The sequence below is a fragment of the Harpegnathos saltator genome, unplaced genomic scaffold (genome assembly GCF_003227715.2).
Source record: "Harpegnathos saltator strain DR-91 unplaced genomic scaffold, Hsal_v8.6 scaffold178, whole genome shotgun sequence".
In the NCBI taxonomy this organism is placed as follows: Eukaryota; Metazoa; Arthropoda; class Insecta; order Hymenoptera; family Formicidae; genus Harpegnathos; species Harpegnathos saltator.
The window spans coordinates 4,603-12,315 of NW_020229959.1; the positions used below are offsets into that span (position 1 = coordinate 4,603).

The 7,713-nt window shown below is 36.3% G+C and overlaps 1 long non-coding RNA gene across 1 annotated transcript; it reads right to left on the reverse strand.

Annotated features, from left to right (window-relative positions):
• Nucleotides 1-209: 209 nt before the first annotated feature.
• On the reverse strand, nucleotides 210-785 carry LOC112588238 (uncharacterized). The gene is made up of 2 exons (XR_003112712.1): nucleotides 739-785; nucleotides 210-329 (listed from the first exon to the last, which is right to left on the reverse strand). It is a non-coding gene; the product is annotated as an uncharacterized LOC112588238 (long non-coding RNA).
• Between the last annotated feature and the right edge of the window lie 6,928 nt (nucleotides 786-7,713).

A 7,713-nucleotide genomic window follows, 5' to 3' on the forward strand; every position in this document is an offset into this window, starting at 1 on the left:
CATTTCTAAATTACTATCAGAGATATTAGAACTTATTTCATATGTTTCTTCAACATTAGTTCAGTTTTTTTAATATAATCATTATCACTACATAAAAAATTAGAATGACAATCTACTTTATGATGTAAATCGAAGTTAATATTTATAGTTGAACTATTTTCAACATTGCTCGAATGAGGTACAATTAATTCGCTATGATTAGTTTTACATTTTACTGATTCTACTTTTCTAGACAGGAAGGAACTACTATGATGTGCCAGTTCATTGTTAATTAACTGAAATCTTCTTCTTTTAGATAATAAATATAGCTGTTTTGGCATCCTTTTTTTCTGTAACAAAAATGTCACATACTTTATCAGAATTTGCTTAATATTATATTCCCAGATAGCACAGAGAATTCCAAAAGAATTCAGTCGTATGTCAGTAATTATAAGTTCATTTCCAGATTAAAAAATAATTCTTTTCGGTACAATTCTCCGAAAAGAATTATTTTTGCATCTGAAAATGAACTCATAATTACTGACAACGACTGAATTCTTTTGGAATTCTTTTTCAACTATCTGTGCCATCTGGGTTTTTATATATACTGAAAGAGCTAACTTTTTCTAATATGCTAAATAAAATAAAATATCTATTGATACTAGTTCATGCTCAAATTAATAAGGTTTAATCGATGGTCGTGCAAGTAGGTAATTTTATAGCGCTGTAATAAAATAATAATAATTTTAACATAATTACTTTATTTTATCTCTCTTGTTGATGCAGTCGTAAATGTTTCAATGTGATACGCAAGATCCTCTCTCCTTCTTCACCCTCCTCTTGGTGTGAAAAAAATGAGACCATAGGAAGCGACGAGAAACTGTATGTCCACAGAATGTATCTTCACAGCTTATCGTCTTCTTCTTCTTCTCTTTCCTTGTTTATGCTGACGGGAAGGTCTGACTGACAGAATTCCGTAACACCACTTACTACGTTAAATAATAGTGAATCAAATATATTATATTTGGAGAAAATGCAAATAGAATTCCAAAAAATAATATATATATATGTACAATATATATAGGTTAAGTGTGAATTTATACCTTTCTTTCCGGAAGGTTAGAGCTCGTTGTCCTTTCTCTCCCTTGACAACAGGACAAATCTACAAAGGTCACGTCGAATTTCGCTCTGAATTCCGGACACGTGTTAGCGAACGCAACATAAGAACAATAACGTGCTTCCTTCCTTTCTCGTAGTGAATATCGGAACACGACAATAGTCCGTTATGACTTCTGTTACACACAGGATACGGAAACTCTTGCCGCGTGTCACTCACGACGCAATACGGGAAGCCAGCGTGACCGATCACAGGTCATTCCGCGAATGGCGCGAAATGAAAGAAATAGTTGTGATTGGTCGCGCTGGCTTCGCGCGTTCTGTTCCGCTGAGAATTTCCATGCTATGAGACGCTGACTTCAGGAAAACAGAATTAGCGCCGAAAAAAAGAGAAATGGCTATGATTAGTTACGCTGACTCAGAGCGTACCGTTCCGCTGAGAATTTCCACTCTATCGTTCTTATAATTGGTTATTAACTTTTTATTTCTAGGTTTATATAGCAATAACTGAATGTGTTGACTGAGCAGTTATGTAGAGAAAAACATCAAAATTACATAATTGTAATGTAACTGTTATACATATTCGTTATATAACTTGTTATTTCCAAGTTATATAGCAGCAACTAAATGTGTTGACTGTGGCAGTTATGTACAAAAGACAGGAAAATTACAAAAATGTTCTGTAACAGTTATAACATATTCGTTATATAACTTGTTATTTTGAAAGTGTATAGCAGCAATTAAATGTGTTGACTGTGGTAGTTATATACAAAAAGACAGAGAAATTACATAAATGTTGTATAATTATTATAATATATTCGTTATATAACTTGTTATTTCCAAGTTATATAGCAGTAACAAATTATGTCGACTGGGTTGGGACTTGTACATGTCGTAATTAATGTTTGCACAGTTTGCTGTGCGTGGAGGCCACCAACATTTCTGAACACCCTTGTCTTTAAACAGCCAGGCTGTTGGAATTTCAGAATATGTAAAATCCGATAAAAATTTTACAACAGCATACTTTTTATTTTCGTTGCTCATATCGTATAATGTGGGAAATGTCCAATGTTGTAAAAACTGAAAATTAAAAGCAGCTAGTAAGTATTAGTGTGACTATTTCTTAAAGCTAAGAGCTCATTATAGATCCAGATTAATACAAATAATTACCATATCTCTATACTTTCTGTATCAAAATAATTATCGGTTACCTAAATTTTCATTTTCCTATTTTAATTGTATAAAAGAAAGCATAAAGTTTTCATATGTTAAAATATTATAAACTCACCTTTGCAATGTTATCATCCATTAATTCGATATCCGTTCAATACTTGTAGACTTCCAATATTTAATATTGAGGCAAAAGAAATACACAGTCTGTCCCAGATCCAATGAGACTGGTCTAAAAAAAATACAAAGCGTTTATTATTTTGATTTTTTATTCTTGTTTATTCAAAATAGTCTCCTTCTGAGTCAATACAGCGCTGGAAACGTTCAACAAATTTTTCGAAACATTTTTTATACTCATCGGCTGGAATGACCTTTAGTATGGCGGTCGAAGTCTTTTGGATGACCGGGATGGTATCGAAACGATTTCCTTTCATCGCCAATTTCAGTTTGGGAAATAGCCAGAAGTCGCACGGAGCCAAATCAGGTGAATACGGTGGATGATCGATAACAATGATGCCTTTTTTGGTCAAGAATTCACGTACCATGATGGCTTTGTGCGATGGTGCATTATCGTGCAACAAAAACCAACTGCCTGGCTCTCGATATTCCGGTCGAACTCGTCGAATTCTGGCCCACAATCGTTGTAGAACTCCCAGATAATATCTGGGCAGACACACAGCGGTCGCTTCGAAGAATTTCTTTGACTTTCTCGATGTTTTCTTCATTGCGAGTGGTTTTTGGCGGCGGTACTCGGTCATCGTCTGCAAGGTCCTCACGACCGTCACGGAATCGGCCAAACCAACGGAAAACCTGTGCACGGGACATGCATTCATCCCCGTACACATTTTGTAGCGTTTCGTACGTTTCTGCACCACTTTTACCCAATTTAAAAGTTGGTTTTTCAACCGACGTACACAAAGTGACTTTACATAAAATGTCAAACCACAGTGAAATATCAATCGAATTCGCTCAAATTTTGAGGTTAAGTAGATGAAAGGTAGAACATTCACCTACCATCATTCACTCATAGATATCGCTGCGCTAAGAATTTGATGGAACCAGTTTCATCGTATCTGGGACAGACTGTGTATATACTCACGATATATAAATTTGACACATAATATAGAATGGGAAATAGAAATACATTTAACCAATATATATAACATCTAATTATCAGTAGCTTGTGGTATCATGATATAAGAGTCAATTTCATCAAAGTTTTTAATTTTTATATATTTCTGTTTTATTTATGTTACTGAAATTGTAATTATATCTGCAGTAGTAGTATTTGATATTAAAAATATTTCGAGTCTTTCTGAAGGGCATGGTATATCAAAAAAAGATGTTTCATTTAGAAAACGTTTTGCGCAAATATAACAGATAGAGTTGCCTTCAAATATATCCAAGATAAATATTAAAGATTTGTCATGAAGTATAACATAGTTATCGGGTTGATTAGTTCTAATTTAAAAATTCTTAAACTGGACATAAGAAATTGTATTATTTTTGTTGTAAACAACAATCGGATATTATTGTATTTTACATGACTGAATGAGAAGCTGTAATTCTTCATAAAGACGATTTGATAATTCCTCTAGAGGTGTTCCCGACTGTTCTAATTTCTTTTTTATTTTTTGCATATAATTCTCAAATTTTAAACAATTGAAGTTATTTAATGAACCGTAGTTTTGTACATCATTAGAAAAATGTAGCAAATTGTGAACATTATGCGACATATATTCCTCACCTCACCATAAATCTTTCCGTAATTGGATATAAAATATAATAGCAACGCATTCGCATAAGCATTAAATAGCACATATAATTGCTAATCACTTAATATCCTGAGAGCTACATGTAGAGAAAAAAAGTGATTATATTAGGTGCGCAACTAAGTTCTCGTTGTTTTTTTTTTATGAAAATGCAACTTTATTGTGAAAAAATGGTTACAAATGAATCATTCAAAATATTGCCCATCGCTAGCGACAACTTTTTCCCATCTTTCTGGCAGAGCTCGAATACCGTCACGGTAGAAGTGTTCGTCTTTTGAGGCTATCCACGAATCAAGCCATTTTGAGATGTCTTCATATGAGCGGAACTGCTGATTAACCAAACCATGTGCCATCGAACGGAACAAGTAATAATCGGACGGCGCAATATCTGGGGAATATGGCGGGTAGGGTAGGACTTCCCATTTGAGCGTTTCTAAGTAGGTTTTAACGGGTTTGGCAACGTGAGGCCGAGCGTTGTCATGCTGTAGAATCACTTTTTCGTGCCTCTGCTCGTATTGTGGCCGCTTTTCGCGCAGTGCTCGGCTCAATCGCATCAATTGAGTTCGATACCGTTCCCCAGTGATGGTTTCGTTCGGTTTCAACAGCTCATAATAAATAACACCGCCCTGGTCCCACCAAATATACAGCAAAACCTTCGCAGCGTGAATATTCGGCCGAGCCGACGACGTAGAAGCATGACCGGGCAGTCCCCATGATTTTGTTCTCTTTGGGTTGCTGTAATGAATCCATTTTTCATCACCCGTAACGATGCGATGAAGAAAACCCTTCCTTTTTTGCCGCTGGAGCAGTTGTTCACAGGCGAAAAAACGACGCTCAACGTCTCTTGGCTTCAAATCATAAGGAACCCAAGTTCCTTGTTTTTGAATCATTCCCAACGCATGCAATCGCTTGGAAATGGCTTGGCTGGTAACTCCTAATGCTGAAGCAAGCTCTTTTTGCGTTTGGCACGGATCCTCATCGAGCAATGCCTCCAATTCAGCGTCTTCGAAGGTTTTTGGCCTTCCTTCACGCGAACGGTCGTCAACATCGAAATCACCGTCTTTGAAACGACGGAACCAATCACGGCACGTTGTTTCACTTAGAGCAGCATCTCCGTAAACTTTTTGGAGTTCTCGATGCGCTTCAGCCGCCGTTTTCTTCGAATGAAAGAAGAAAAGCAACACTTCCCGCAAATGACGTTTATTTGGCACAAAATAAGACATTTTCACACAACCAAAAGTATATGACGCAAAAACAAAATCACTAATGTGTCAAAGCGGTTTGTTTACCATATGTCTAAGCTTGGTTCATGACGTTTTGGTTATGTCATAATCGATCAGCACTTACTACTAGAGCCATCTCTTGAAAAACAGCGGGAACTTAATTGCGCACCTAATAGCAATTTGTAGGTAATATGGATTTCATGACAACAATTCTTGTATAGAGCACGAATTGATTCTGTAGCCTTCCATTTATCAATGTGTTTTAAATCTCTTGGTTTTCTTGCAAATTCTGCTGGAATACAGGATTTCAATGCAATTAAACGACGTGAGACTGAATGTATAGCCTCTGGAGATAATCTAACACATCAATAAGTCCCGGGACTGATCAACAGATGGCGCCTCTAATAACAAATCCATACCATACTCAGTTAGTACCAACCTTTAGAAGTTACGTGTCAAACTTTCATGACATTCCGACATTGTGTCATTGAGTTACAGTGGTTTTAGTGACGCTACTTTTGCTATTTTCAAAATAATGGAAAAAACCGAATTTCGTGTGTTAATAAAACATTGCTTTTTAATGGGAAAAATACTGTTCAAACAAGTGATGGCTTGAAAAGTGTTATCCGGGATCTGCTCCGTCGAAAACAACCATTTGTCGGTGGTTAAGATTTCCTCGAAATGGGTGCCGCGTTTGCTCAGAATGGAATAGAAACAACAACGCATCGATGATTCAGAGCGCTGTTTGGCACTGTTTACGCGAAATAAACAGGAGTTTTTGCGTCGGTATGTGACAATGGATGAAACTTGGATCCACCACTATATCCGGAATCAAATCGGCAGTCAGTTGAGTGGAGCTCAGCCGATGAAAGTCGTCCGAAGCGACCAAAAACTCAACAGTCGGCAGGGAAGGTTATGGCCTCCGTATTTTGGGATGCGCATGGTATAATATTCATCGATTACCTTGAAGAGGGAAAAACCATCAATAGCGAATATTACATAGCGTTATTGGGGCGTTTGAAGGCAGAAATTGCATAAAAACGACCTCATATGAAGAAGAAAAAAGTTCTCTTTCATCATGACAATGCACGGTGTCACAAGTCGATGGTAACGATGGCCAAATTGCATGAGTTGAACTTCGAATTGCTTCCGCACCCACCGTATTCTCCAGATTTGGCCCCCAGCGATTATTGGCTATTCACAGACCTCAAAAAGATGCTCCAGGGAAAGAGATTTGGCTCCAATGAAGAAGTGATTGCCGAAACTAACGCCTATTTTAAAACCAAAGATAAATCGTTCTACATGGCTGGCATAGAAAAGTTAGGAAAGCGTTGGAATGAAGCATTGGAATATATCGCTTTTGAAGGAGACTATGTTGATGAATAAAAAAGAATTTTGGTAAACAAATGTTGTTTTAGTAGTTAGTCCCGGGACTTATTGATCGATGTGTTAATATTTTTATTCCCTCTGACCCATAGTTGTAACAATCGTTTTACAACTCCTAAGCATACAAGATGCATATAATCTAGAAAAATTTGAGATACCATTCTAATGCTAAATTTTTCTAATATGGGATCACCCGTGTGATATTCAGTATGTATATGACTTTTGGAAGTGTCGTCTGTACGTAACGTATTATGAATTTCTAGAAAAACAACTCTGTTACATACGAACTCCCCTTCTTGAATGCATTTCGAGCAAGAGAAATATCCTGTATGACCTTCCGTATATGTTATAAATGACTTTGCTGGGGCACCGCATAATATTGCATTAAGAGTTACTCGATATTTTTTATCAGAAACAATGATGCCTGTTTGAGAAAGCAAAAGAAAGTCATTAACAAAGTCGTGTAAAAACTCATTAGCGTCGTTAGGTTTACACATGATAAATACCATGATAAATGCCATGATAAATACCAATTATAAAAGGTGATGTAAATATGTCAATATCTTCAGTAGATGCCAGTATGGGCCAAAATTGACTACCAGAACTTTTTGAAATTGGTAAACCGTCAACATTAATATTCAATTTTATTTCAGTCCCTATAATATATTCAGAATATGTTTCTATTGATCGTTTTAAAGCAGATGAAAGACTAAAATGTACATAGCGGCCATCAGCCACAGATTTAATGTTCGCCGATGCATTTCGTGGTGTTTGAAGCAATACCCTCACATCTTTAGGTAAATCTACATGGCTATGTTTTCTTAAAATAGTGAGTATCTTGTTTGCAATATGATGCGCAATATTCCGCTCGATGAATAATTTTAGTAAATCTGCTCGTAAACTCGTCTTATTGTTACAATCTTGATATTACTTACATTACAATTATAATCGTGTGCTTTAACGCTATGCTCTTCGTTGCTTTCTGTATCAGAAAGTGATTCTACACTTGATTGATCCATTCGCTCATTTCGTTACCATTTTTTTTTGGTCACGCAGGGAAAATCCTT